Below are 14,562 nucleotides of genomic sequence, written 5' to 3'. Positions count from 1 at the left end.
TGCCCAGACGACCCTGTTTAATGCAAACTATGGAAGGCTGGGTTCTATATGACTAAAGGACAGTAATGGCATTTAAATTCATCGACTGTCCCAAGGACCCTGTTTAATGCAGAGTGAGGATGGGCAGGTTCTGTACAACTAAAGGACAGTAGTGGCATTTAAGCTCATTGACTGTCACAAAGACCTTCTGATGTAATGCATATATAAGTAAAGGACAATAGAGGCATTTAAGCTCATTGACTGACCCAAGGACCCTCTGATTTAATGCAGAGTGGGTCGGGTAGGTTCTATATGTCTAAGAACAGTAGCACCATTTAGGCTCATTGACTGTTACAACGACCCTCTGTTTAATGAAAGTGGGGATGAGTGGGTTCTATATGACTAAAGGACAGTAGTGGTATTTAAGCTCATTGACTGTCCCAAGGACCCTCCGTTTTAATGCAAAGTGAGGATGTGGGTTCTATGTAACTAAAGGACAGTAGTGGCATTTAAGTTCACTGATTGCTCCAAGGCACTTATGATTTAATGCAAAGTGAGGTTGTGGGTTCTATATGACTAAAGGACAGTAGTAGCATTTAAGTTCATTGACTGTCCCAAGGCGCTTATGATTTAGTGCAAAGTGAGGTTGTGGGTTCTATATGACTAAAGGACAGTAGCAGCATTTATGCTCATTGATTGTCCCAAGGACCCTATGTTTAATGCAAACTATGAAAGGCTGGGTTCTATATAACAAAAGGACAGTAGGGGCATTTAAATTCATTCACTGTCCCAAGGACAATTTGATTTAATGCAAAGCGGGGAAGCGTAAGTTCTATGACTAAAGGACAGTAGTGGCATTTAAGCTCATTGACTGTCCCAAGGACCCTCTGTTTTAATGCTAAGTGGAGATGGGTGGGTTCTATATAACTAACAGACAGTAGCGGCATTTAGGCCCATTGACTGCCCAGACGACCCTCTGCTTAATGCAAACTATGGAAGGCTGGGTTCTATATGACTAAAGGACAGTAATGGCATTTAAATTTATTGACTGTCCCAAGGACCCTGTTAAATGAACAGTGAGGATGGGTAGGTTCTGTACAACCAAAGGACAGTAGTGGCATTTAAGCTCATTGACTGTCACAAAGACCTTCTGATGTAATGCATATATAAGTAAAGGACAATAGAGGCATTTAAGCTCATTGACTGTCCCAAGGACCCTCTGATTTAATGCAAAGTTGGGACGGGTAGGTTCTATATGTCTAAGAACAGTAGCACTATTTAGGCTCATTGACTGTTACAACGACCCTCTGTTTAATGAAAGTGGGGATGAGTGGGTTCTATATAACAAAAGGACAGTAGTGGCATTTAAGTTCATTGACTGTCCCAAAAACCTTCTGTTTTAATGCAAAGTGAGAATGTGGATTTTATGTAACTAAAGGACAGTAGTGGCATTTAAGCTCACTAATTGTCCCAAGGCGTTTATGATTTAGTGCAAAGTGAGGTTGTGGGTTCTATATGACTAAAGGACAGTAGCAGCATTTAGGCTCATTGACTGTCCCAAGAACCCTATGTTTAATGCAAACTACGGAAGGCTGGGTTCTATATAACAAAAGGACAGTAGTGGCATTTAAGTTCATTGACTGTCCCAAGGACCCTCTGTTTTAATGCAAAGTGAGAATGTGGATTCTATGTAACTAAAGGACAGTAGTGGCATTTAAATTCATTCACTGTCCCAAGGACAATTTGATTTAATGCAAAGCGGGGAAGCATAAGTTCTATGACTAAAGGACAGTAGTGGCATTTAAGCTCATTGACTGTCCCAAGGACCCTCTGTTTTAATGCAAAGTGAGAATGTGGATTCTATGTAACTAAAGGACAGTAGTGGCATTTAAATTCATTCACTGTCCCAAGGACAATTTGATTTAATGCTAAGTGGAGATGGGTGGGTTCTATATAACTAACAGACAGTAGCGGCATTTAGGCCCATTGACTGCCCAGACGACCCTCTGCTTAGTGCAAACTATGGAAGGCTGGGTTCTATATGACTAAAGGACAGTAATGGCATTTAAATTTATTGACTGTCCCAAGGACCCTGTTTAATGAACAGTGAGGATGGGTAGGTTCTGTACAACCAAAGGACAGTAGTGGCATTTAAGCTCATTGACTGTCACAAAGACCTTCTGATGTAATGCATATATAAGTAAAGGACAATAGAGGCATTTAAGCTCATTGACTGTCCCAAGGACCCTCTGATTTAATGCAAAGTTGGGACGGGTAGGTTCTATATGTCTAAGAACAGTAGCACCACTTAGGCTCATTGTCTGTCACAACGACCCTCTGTTTAATGAAAGTGGGGATGAGTAGGTTCTATATGACTAAAGGACAGTAGTGGCATTTAAGCTCACTAATTGTCCCAAGGCGCTTATGATTTAATGCAAAGTGAGATTGTGGGTTCTATATGACTAAAGGACAGTAGCAGCATTTATGCTCACTGACTGTTCCAAGGACCCTCTGTTTAATGCAAACTCGGTAGGCTGGGTTCCATATAACTAAAGGACAGTAATGGCATTAAAGTTCACTGACAGTCCCAAGGATCATTTGATTTAATGCAAAGCGGGGAAGGGTAAGTTCTATATGACTAAAGGACAGTAGCGGCATTTAAGCCCAGTGTCCCACGGACCCCCTGATTTAATGCAAAGTGGGGATGGGTAGGTTCTATATTACTAATGGACAGTAGCAGCATTTAGGCTAATTTACTGTCCAAAGACCCTCAGTTTAATACAAAATGAGGATGTGGGGTCTATGCAAATAAAGGACAGTAATGGCATTAATTAAAGTTCACTGACTGTCCCAAGGACCATTTGATTCAATGCAAAGCAGGGAAGGGTAAGTTCTATATTACTAATGGACAGTAGCAGCATTTAGGCTAATTTACTGTCCAAAGACCCTCAGTTTAATACAAAGTGAGGATGTGGGTTCTATGTAACTAAAGGACAGTACTGGCATTAAGCTCACTGATTGTCCCAAGGAGCTTATGATTTAATGCAAAGTGAGGTTGTGGGTTCTATATGACTAAAGGACAGTAGCAGCATTTATGCTCACTGACTGTTCCAAGAACCCTCTGTTTAATGCAAACTCGGTAGGCTGGGTTCCATATAACTAAAGGACAGTAATGGCATTAAAGTTCACTGACAGTCCCAAGGACCATTTGATTTAATGCAAAGCGGGGAAGGGTAAGTTCTATATGACTAAAGGACAGTAGCGGCATTTAGGCCCATTGACTGCCCAGACGACCCTCTGCTTAATGCAAACTATGGAAGGCTGGGTTCTATATGACTAAAGGACAGTAATGGCATTTAAATTCATTGACTGTCCCAAGGACCCTGTTTAATGAACAGTGAGGATGGGTAGGTTCTATACAACCAAAGGACAGTAGTGGCATTTAAGCTCATTGACTGTCACAAAGACCTTCTGATGTAATGCATATATAAGTAAAGGACAGTAGAGGCATTTAAGCTCATTGACTGTCCCAAGGACCCTCTGATTTAATGCAAAGTGGGGATGGGTAGGTTCTATATTACTAATGGACAGTAGCAGCCTTTAGGCTCATTTGCTGTCCAAAGACCCTCAGTTTAATACAAAGTGAGGATGTGGGGTCTATATAAATAAAGGACAGTAATGGCATTAATTAAAGTTCACTGACTGTCCCAAGGACCCTCTCTTTAATGAAAAGTGTGGGGGGGAATGAGTGGGTTCTATGACTAAAGGACAATAGTGGCATTTAAGATCATTGACTGGTCCCAAGGACTGTTTTTTGTTTTTTTTTAAAGATTTTATTTATTCATTATAGAGAGGGGAGGGTGGGGAGGAAGCATCAACTCCCATATGTGCCTTGACCAGGCAAGCCCAGGGTTTTGAACCGGCAACCTCAGTATTTCCAGGTTGACGCTTTATCCACTGCGCCACCACAGGTCAGGCAAAGTTTTAATGCAAAGTGGAGATGGGTGGGTTCTATATGACTAACAGACAATAGCAGCATTTAGGCCCATTGACTGTCCCAAGGAATCTGTTTTAATGCAAAGTGAGGATGGATGGGTTTTATAATAACTTAACGACTTAGTGAGCATAAAGTACATTAGCTGTCCCAGGAACCCGTTTTAATGGAAATGTCAGGATCTTGGATATATCCAAGAACAGTAGTGGCATTTAAACATTTTAACTGTCCTAGTTACTATCTGTTTAAATGCAATTGAGGAGGGGATGGTGTCCCAGACTAACAAAAGGGACAGTAGCTCTTTTTAGCACATTAACAGCCACAAGTACCCTCTGTAGTAATTCAAAGAGATCCAGGTTAACAGACGGAAACTTTGGGGAATCTAATTTTGCACAAGATAGATTTGTGAGAAAAGCCTTGATTATCACTTTTCAGATGTAAAGTTGGTGGTGCATTCCTGATTCAAAGGTCTGTTGTAATCAAATGAGCACATAATTTGTCTTAGTGTATTTTTCTTAAGTACTAAAGGTGCCCTCCTAGAATAATAAGGAAGTGGGTGTGGCTTGGTCAGACATGTGCATACGCAGTCACTGATATAATTAAATCAGGACAGGTCCATGAGTACTGGGCCCACATTACAGCAACCAAATGGATACACTGGACCTTCCAAAAGGACAGAACTCCTGACAAGTATGACTGTGCAGACTGACTGTCTAAGAGGTGAGTTCTTGAATAATCTTTGCTCTGAGTAATACCCAGTGTGATGGGGGTAGGATTAAACTTATTTTTATTGTACAGGACTACGAACATATGCAATTATGCACATCAACTCCTTAAGAGAAGGTAACAATGGCATAGAGATAAGGCTTATCTTAGACTAATGAGTGGACTATGGGCAATGAGGATTTTACGTATTCCCACAACCTATGAGTAATGAAGAGCATGGGTGTGTGTTACCTGTTAAGCAAGATCATGAGCGATAATTGTGTCCATTAATATTCCAAATTAAAGGCCTTTGAGCATTAACATCTCTGATATTGTCTGAAGTTACAAAGAATTTGTATAATAAACAGGGATGTGGACAATTGGAATTCTAATCATTAATTATTCATGAAACATGGTCTCAAATAGTCAGCAGTGCCTAGTGGAAATGCAAGGGATATGGAATATCGATTTTGGGCGAGACAACAACTTTAACTGTCCCAGAAGCATGGACTCTGTTCTTACATGAGATTGTTGTGTACATTAACTGAAAAGGATGACTCGGAGTCAGCACTGAACATCAGCAAAGCTAGAGGCAGATAGGCCATCCCAGTCTAACGGGTGAGCAATGGACAACTTATTTTTAGTAATGATTGCAGTGGATTTTAATAGCAGGGCTGAAGGGGATGGCTTGGGCTGGGGCTGGGGCTGGGGCTGGGGCTGGGGCCGGGGCTGGGGCTGGGGCTGGGGCTGGGGCCGGGCATTGGGACTGGGTTTGGGGCAGGGGCAGGGGCTGGGGCTGGGGCTGGGGCTAAGACTTGGACCCGACTGGGGGAATGAGGACTGAAGGACTGGGGCTAGACTGGGGGGAGTTCTGAGGGCAGGGCTGGGGACTGGGAAGGCAGAGCATTATAGAAAATTGAAAATATGGGCACTTAATACTCCAATTTAAGTATGAATAAGAAGTTCACAGCAACTCAAGCTTTCTGTGTGATAGGTTGGTTATTATTTAATTAGTGCAGCATTAAAGATGGGAACAGAGCAAGACCTGGAGTGGAATGGATCTTCAAATATATTTTTTTAGTTGGTCATAAAGTTAAATTTTTCATTAACTATTTATGTGTGCTGTAAGACTCTTCAAAATTCCACAGCGAAGTAGTTTATTAATTTCAATGTAAAAAAAGTGAAAAAATTTAATGTGAAATTATTTGACTTTGGATATCTTAAAAAAAAAGAAAGTTTAAGCCACTTATAAAAAAGAAATTGAAAGTTTAACAAGTTTTAAGGAACTCAGAATGAAGTCATTAAATGTAACTGAAACTAATTCAACAAACAAAGGCTTAAATATATCTCTAGTAAACCACATAATTGAATTATTTATGACTGGCATCCAAGAAATAAGTAGAAATCAAAATCCAACCCCAGCATTAGCCACGGGGTAGGTGTTCCTCTTGAAGGCAGGGATTCCTCTTCTGCCACCTGTTGGCCAACGATCATCTGGAATACATTTTGGTCCTCGTCGGGACTCACTGCCATGTTCATTCACACTTGGCAGGATGGAGTACTGCCCCAGGCTAGTGTGGTAGGGCAGAGGACTGAACAACCAGATAGCCAGCATTGCAAGGGTCAATGCTAGAGGGGAGGGAGCTAGTAAGAGAGGGAGTTGAAAAGGCCAAATGTCCTTGGAAAGACCTTGAGCACCACCCACTGGAGAAGACGTAAGCCTGTGGCCCCTCTGTTTCTGCCTCCTGATTGGCTGAATAAAGACGGCAGCGAGGAACCTAACTTCGTCTCTAATTCCGTTCGCCATTAATTGGCTGTACCCAACTGTACTACATTGTCTGATTGGGCATGTAATGCGGCAATCCAACACTGACCATCCCATCTTTCTCTCAGTTTTGCAGCTAATGCGGAAATACCCGCCATCTTTAACAACGCGGCAGGCGCACCTGCAGCAAAGCCCGCCAAGGATGTATCTCCATGAACACCTGCCAGGTCATCCATGTAACAAACTGCCAGGAAATGGTCAAGGTCTACCATATTGTCCCTGCTGCAAAACCTGTCAGAAAATGCACGCCGCAAAGACAAAGGCCCGCCATGTTTTACACTGCGGCAAGTACAGTACTTGCGCCGCCATCTTATATCATGTAACAGAATATTTCCGCCATGCTGCACACTAGGAACAAAGACACCACCATGATGCGGCCTTCCCGCCATTTGAACACCGGGGCAAAATTGAACCCGCCATTTTGGACAGTGCAACAAAGCGGACAGACATGCTGAGCAATACCACAAAGTGTAGCCGCCATTTTGAGCTCTGCTTCTCGTTTCCAAGTAGCCCCTTGTAATTTGACACATGACAGTCCTATTCTTTTACCTCAGGACACAATTCATGCAAAGCTGCTAACAAGCCCCATGTCAGCTCATTCAACATACTTAGTTCATGAAACTGCCTCTGCCTGTCCTGCGATCCATACTGCCTCCCTGCTTTATACTTAGCACAACCATTAGCTGAACCGCGAGGCAAAGCTCAAGTGGCCCGTCGCCATATTTCCTCCTCAGCCTAAAAAACCCCTTAGCCTAACTGCAGTCATCTCCCAGCCAAAGCCGTAGGTCCACTCACACAACACCAAACGATTAGCAGCAAAAATCTGTAGACATTCCAGATACAACGAATCACAGAAAACCAATTTTCAAACGATTAAAAAAAAAATCTAAGCAGGTATCCGCGGCCCCGATGGGCAAGAAAAAGAAATTAAAGCAGGTATCCGCGGCCCCGATGGGCGAGAAAAAAATCGAAGCAGGTATCCGAGGCCCCGGTGGGCCAAAAATATATTTTTTTAAATAACAGGTATCCGAGGCCCCGATGGGCTAAGGATGGGAAAAAGATTAAAGCAGGTATCCGCGGCCCCGATGGGCAATTTTTAAAAAATAAATAAAGCCAGGTATCCACAACCCTGATGAAAATAATATAGAAAACCGGAAGGAATAGAAAAACCACCAAAAAAAAAAAAAAAAAAAAAAAAAAAAAAAAAAAAAAAAAAAAGGAGAAAAACTAAAAGACACCTCAACCAGAAATTAATGAAAATTCCTTTAACATGTAAAATGGCCTATAAATATCTCAATAGAAACATATGGTGGTGTCAAGAAAATATCTGGAGAAAGTTAAAAATTTAAATATTTTACAGAATTTTGGTGAATTTTCTAAAAGAAATATGCTATAAGGAATAGTTGGGAGCTGGCAAATGTTCCAGAAAGAACCATACAGGCAAAGATATCTGCTATTAGCAAGATTCCATTTCACCCCGGGAGAAGAAGAAATATGGCGGCAGCAGCAAACTGCAGTGCTTTAAGAAGTCGGTGGGGGGGTGGGTGGAGACTGAGGGCGGAGGGAGTAGAACAGGCGTGGCCTAGAAGATGGAAAGCTAGACATCTTTATAGTTTAGACACTTAAAAAAATTATTCATTAAAGAGAAAAATGCAGATTACAAGAAAACATCAACATATCTGAAAAAATACTGCTGGAAGTAGGTTTCATTTGTAGTCCAGGAGCCATAACTTCAATAGGCTATCATCTATAAAATAGGGCCCTTGAGTAAATAAAATTACCTAATTGATGCTACAATTCTCCATAAACAGCATAACAACAGGAAAGCATTTAGTTTAATTTGGTTTTGAAAAAGAAGAATAGAGAAGTTAGAGCTTTGATATGTTAATAAAGTATTCAAATGCCAAATTCAGACAGAATGTGTAACTCCGGGTAGCAAACTTTTGAACCAAAGAAGCTAGGAAGGGTCTAAAAAGTTAGAACCCCTTTCAAGGGTCTGTATCTTCCATTATCTAATGTGATAGTGAAGCTCTACTCATTGGTTTGATAGATTATGAAATAAACACCCGTAAAAGTAACATGATGGACATGACGTCACACACTGATTCTTCCATGTATTTTCTGATACAGTACTCTATCTTTGTATGGACCGTGATCATAGGATACAAAAACTACTTATAAAAGTCAGATAGTGAGCAAGAGAGAGGAAGGAACGAAAGGAATTTCACAGAATACCAATTTGGTCCCTAAATAATCAAGGAGTATTATTTATGACTTATATCACACAACAACTCTTAGAAAGTCAAAGAATATACTGCCTTCCCACTGACTGAACTGGAAAGTTATACTATCAGACAAACATGACATCCAATCTCCAGATAAATAACAAAGAATGCAAATTTCTTAAAGAATACATTCCATCTTTGAAATGATCTTGGTTTACAAAGGAAAAAAAAAAGTTATCTGACTTGTCATTTCAAATGACCAAATGAGGGTGCTTTGTTACAAAAGAAGTACCTTTGACAACACAATGCTTACAACAAAGAGAATTTAATAATAGAATCTGATTCTGGAAGATGATTCTGCACAGGAGCCTTCCTGAACACACAAATATTAAATTATGGAGCAAAAGTCTAAAAACAAGGCCTGCTATAAAAGATTTCATCCTAATTTAAGTTTTCACAAGTTCCTAGTGAGAAAAATAGAAAAAAAAAGAATTATTAAAAAAAAAAAGAAAAGAAAAAAAAAATTATTTCATTGTATAAATTGGTAAATTGAGATTGAGGGATATTGATTTCTTTGATTTAAAAAGCTAGTAGCAACATTAGGATCCCAGAGTAAAGAGCTTTGGACTCAGACAACTTTTAGTACACTTCAGAGAACTTGCGTGTCAACTTTCTCTAGCGAGAATTGTGGAATTTGTATGAAGGTTAAAATCAGTGTAATGATCATGATACATTTGAAAAATAACAACGATACCTGTAAAAAGCGGTAACTATGACCACTTTGATTATCACTCAGTCGTCAAGAAAAAAGCGATTGTATATAAGTGGTATTTAACACCCGGGATCTCAGCTTGGACTAACCGGGAGGACCAAAAGAGCGAACCAACTGCAATCAGCAGCAATACTATAAGACCATCTGACCACCAGTTTTAAACTCTTTCATAGGCCATGAAATAATACTATCACGAATAATTTGATCCTGCTCTAGAATTTAACCTATTTTAGTTTATTGTGTTGTTAACACAGGCTACCAATTGTTAAGGTAACTAGACCTATCAAATACAGCTCTTAACTCTCAAAGAGCATCAACTACAAAAAAAAAAAAAAAAAAAAAAAAAAGACTATGAAATTAAAACATTTTGTTTCAAAAAAACACCAAAAAAGGTGAAAAGATGAGTGATAAACTGATTGTCCTGCAGTCTGGTGTCTAGGCCCTGGTTTCCAAGGATAGCCAGGATTACAGATTACTACCATACCACTGATGGTCACAGTAATTTCCTTTGTGAGATCGGGTGAGATTAAAGCTGCCAAAATGTTGATAACATGATTTTGGGTGACTCTCACTCACATTGGACACAGGACATTTTCAGGCTACTAAGGTCTACTTGCCGATACCTAGGCTAAAAGAATGGGCAGAAGCAAGAAATCGATACTTTTTGGTACAAACAGGTTCCAAAGAATAGTGTTAGAAGTAGCAACAGTGTTGTTACCTTTCTCTCAGTATTACCTTTCTCTCCTACTGTGAGGTATTAAATTATCCATTTAAGGTGCATTTGACAATAAAAGCATGACCCAGCTGGATAGTTCTGTTGGTCGGAATAGCCTCCGGATATGCAAATGTTGCCTTGCGGGTTCCATCCCCGATTAGGATGCATACAGGAACAGATTGATGTTTCTGTTTCTCACTAAAAAAACAAGTAAAAAAAAATATATATGAACAAATGTTTTCTGGACCCAAAAAGGAAGAGATGGTACATGGACATTATGAAGAATTTTCACATGAACTATTGAATAAACAAATACATAAGTACCTCTTCTCTGCCCATTATTCTAAATCTTGATTGAGAAATAACTATATCTCACATGGCCCTGCAAATTTTAGAATATATAATAAACAGGTTATTTATATAGAAAGGGACTTCCAAAAAAATATTTGCCTAGGACCCTGCATCACACCTAGGAAGAGCCCTGCTCTCTCCTGCCACTTATCACCTTCAGGCTTCACTTAAACCAAATTCATGGCATACATCAGGAATTATATGGGAGGGAAGAAACAAGTCCTTATTTTAAAAGATTCCAGTTTTACTTCTAGGTTTGTCACTTTGGTAACCTATGGTTCCTCCCTTCTGCTCGAGTTGAAACAAAGGTGAGAATTGCCTGATACAGCCACCAGATGGCAGCATAAAATTATCAAAGAAACACTGAATCAGCCTGCAGGGCAGGAGCCAAGGTCTTATAAGGAAGCTTAATTAAGGTTTGCATTGAAGGGAAAAATGCCTTATTTACAACACAGTTCAGTATGAAATAAAAAGAGAAGGAAGTACTCAGCTTCCTTTGATTTGGACAATAGCCCCTCAGTGGAAGCCTGTCCTTGGCTTAAGGCAATGCCATTTAAAGGAGGCTTTGTTTGATAAGGCATTCAAAATCAAATGAGGGAGCTGATGGGGGCCATTATCAGTGAAATGTAGTCAAAGGAACAAAGATATATTATGGCTCTTTACAAACATAAGGACTGTCTGCAGTGGGAGGAAATGATTAAACTTGTTGTATGTAGCTCTATATCAATCTCTATATAAAAACACTCTAAGCTGTCAAAAGGTAGAAAGGACTACTTCCAGAACTGGTGTGATGCCAATCCCTGAAGGTATGCAATCCAGTGATAGATTTCGTGTGGATATTATGGAGATAACCATCAGATAGTATAGTTGGGCCAAATGTCCTGTAACTATCTTTTACTTAGGTCAAGACCTTATCAACCTCATCAGAGTTTCTGGGGAATTCCTCTAATCTTGCTCCATCACACACACATTTATGGTGTCCTTCAAGGGTATATTAAAATGTTGGGAGCACATTTTACGTGTTTGTTTTTTTTTAAACTAAACATTTTTTCAATTTAGGGATTTTGGAGAGAGATGAAGGGGGGGAGAGAGAAATAATCATTTTGCTATTCCACACATTCATGCATTCATTGCTAAACTCTTGTACGTGCTTGGATGGGTGATCTAACCTGCAACCTTGCTGTATTGGGACAACATTCTAACAAGCCAAGCACCCTGGTTAAAGTGAGGTTTCTCTGCTTATGAAAAAAGAATATGGAACTATACATGTCAAAACTCAGTAAGCGCCTGACCAGGCGGTGGCGCAGTGGATAGAGCGTCGGATTGGGATGCAGAGAACCCAGGATTGAGACCCCGAGTTCACCAGCTTGAGCGCGGGCTCACCTAGTTTGAGCAAAAACTCACCAGCTTAGACCCAAGGTCGCTGGCTCCAGCAAGGGGTTATTCGGTCTGCTGAAGGCCCACGGTCAAGGCACATATGAGAAAGCAATCAATGAACAACTAAGGTGTCGCAATGCGCAACGAAAAACTAATGATTGATGCTTCTCATCTCTCCGTTCCTGTCTGTCTGTCCATGTCTATCCCTCTCTCTGACTCTCTCTCTGTCTGTAAAGAAAACTCAGTAAGCATACACTTAATAATTGTGAGTTCCTTTATGTATATATTTTATATCAAAGTTTAAAATCTTATATAAAGAAGTACTGAGTTCTGTTCATGAGATACATTTGTGAGTGTCAGAGTGTATGGAAATCTGCAATTTACTTTGAAATGCATCACAGTATAAGATGAGGATATGATTAAAAACAAATATAATACCGTATTAATTATAGACACTTCGTGGTAAGTCTTCACTGTACTAGCCTTTCATCCTTGCTGTAGGATTGAAAAGTTTCATAAACAAAATGAAATGTGGGCAAGTGATATCACTGAGAATGAAGGAAGAGGGAGCTCCAAGGATTCATCATCCATTGAAGGAACCATTAAGGTGGGGAAATCTAGCAGAATCAACTCTTTCAGAACTCTAGAATCTAATAAGTAAAAAAAAAAAAAAAAAAAAAAAAAAAGAGTGCTTAATAAAGAAAGACTGCTAAAATACAGTAAGAGAGCATTGTGGCATTTTTGCTTACCAACCTACCACTCCTCATTTCTTAGCTGAGTCACTGCTCTGGAGATGGCAGCCTGCACAATTATGGACCTTGTTCTGTAATTTAAAAAATATATACACATTGCCACAGCTTTATAGACACAGTACCATTATGATCAATTGAAAGCCAAAAATTTAGATAACTTGATGAAATAGACAAATTCCAAGAAACATATAAACTACCAAATCTGGCTTATAAAGACACAGAAAACCAGAACAAACCTATACCAAATAAGGACATTAAATCAGTAACATAAAACTTCTCCCCAAAAGAAAAAATCCAGGACCAGATGGCTTCACTAGTAAATTTACCAGAAGTTTGAAAAAGAATTAACACCAATAGTTTTCAAATGCTACCAAAAAATAAAAGACTAGGAAACATCTCCTAACTCATTCTATGAAACCAAAGCATGACACTACAAATAAAAGAAAGCTACAGCCTGACCAGACGGTGGCGCAGTGGATAGAGCATCGAACTGGGATGTGGAGGACCCAGGTTCGAGACTCCTAGGTCTCCAGCTTGAGTGCAGGCTCATCTGGTTTGAGCAAGGCTCACCAGCTTGAGCCCAAGGTTGCTGGCTCAAGCAAGAGGTAACTCGGTCAGCTGTGCCTCCCCCCACCCCCGTCAAGGCACATATGAGAAATCAATCAATGAACAACTAAGGAGCTGCAACAAAGAATTGATGTTTCTCATCTCTCTCCCATCCTGTCTGTCTGTCTCTATCTGGCCCTCTCTCTGACTCTCTCTGTCTTTGCCACAAAAAAAAAAAGAAAGCTACAGACTATATTCCATAAGTACATAGATACAACAATTGTCAACAAAATATTAGCAAATCAAATCAGCAACATATTAAAAAGATTATAAACCATGACCAATTGAAATTTATTCCAGGAATGCAAGTGTTTTAATATTGTATATGAATATCAATCAATGTAATTCACCCCATAGATAGAATAAAGGAAACAACACCTTAATCGATGCAGAAAAAGCATGTGATAAGATCTAGCACTTTATCATCATAAAAACAATCACCAAACTAGGAATGAAAATGAACCTCTTCAGCATTAGAAAGGGCATTTATTAATTAAAAACACAGCTAATATCACACCCAGTGATGGAATTCTGAAAGCTTTCCCTCTAAGATCAAGCACAAGACCAATATACCCACTCTCACCACTGCAATTCAACTTTGTCCTGGAAATTCTTTATTTACTTTTTTTTTTAGATTTTATTTATTCATTTTTATTAGAGAGAGAGAGAGAGAGAGAGAGAGAACAGGGGGAGGAGCAGGAAGCATCAACTCCCATATGTGCCTTGACCAGGCAAGCCCAGGGTTTTGAACCGGCGACCTCAGCATTCCAGGTCGACTCCCGGCCAGGGCACACAGGAGAAGCGCCCATCTGCTTCTTCAACCATCCCCCTCTCCTTCTTCTCTGTCTCTCTCTTCCCCTCCAGCAGCCGGGGCTCCATTGGAGCAAGTTGGTTCGGGCGCTAAGGATGGCTCCATGGCCTCTGCCTCAGGCGCTAGAATGGCCCTGGTTGCAACAGAGCGATGCCCCAGATGGGCAGAGCATCGCTCCCTGGTGGGCATGCTGGGTGGATCTCGGTTGGGCGCATGCGGGAGTCTGTCTGACTGCCTCCCTGTTTCCAACTTCAGAAAAATACAAACAAAAAAAAAAAGCATAAAAATTGGAAAAGTAAAAGTAAACTATTTCTATTCATAGATGATATGATCATATATATATATAATCTTAAAACATGCAGAAAAATACTATTCATCTTAATAAATTGATAATGAATTCAGCAATGGTGCAGGATACAAATTGAGTTGTATTTCTATACACTAGCAATT

General features: G+C 40.0%; 1 long non-coding RNA gene across 5 annotated transcripts in view; it reads right to left on the bottom strand.

The window, feature by feature from the left end:
• Positions 1-14,562, bottom strand: part of LOC136385402 (uncharacterized) — a 43,677-nt gene that overhangs the window by 18,289 nt on the left and 10,826 nt on the right. For 2 of the 5 annotated variants that reach the window (XR_010747815.1, XR_010747820.1), the window contains exons 3-4: positions 12,693-12,766; positions 10,236-10,413 (exon numbers count right to left, since the gene is read on the bottom strand). This is a non-coding gene — a long non-coding RNA (uncharacterized lncRNA). The remainder of the gene's footprint in view (positions 1-10,235; positions 10,414-12,692; positions 12,767-14,562) is intronic. The other 3 variants (XR_010747819.1, XR_010747818.1, XR_010747816.1) reach the window with 2 other exon arrangements.

This window comes from Saccopteryx leptura, chromosome X, assembly GCF_036850995.1.
Source record: "Saccopteryx leptura isolate mSacLep1 chromosome X, mSacLep1_pri_phased_curated, whole genome shotgun sequence".
NCBI lineage: Eukaryota > Metazoa > Chordata > Mammalia > Chiroptera > Emballonuridae > Saccopteryx > Saccopteryx leptura.
This window is presented reverse-complemented; position numbering and strand designations above follow the sequence as displayed.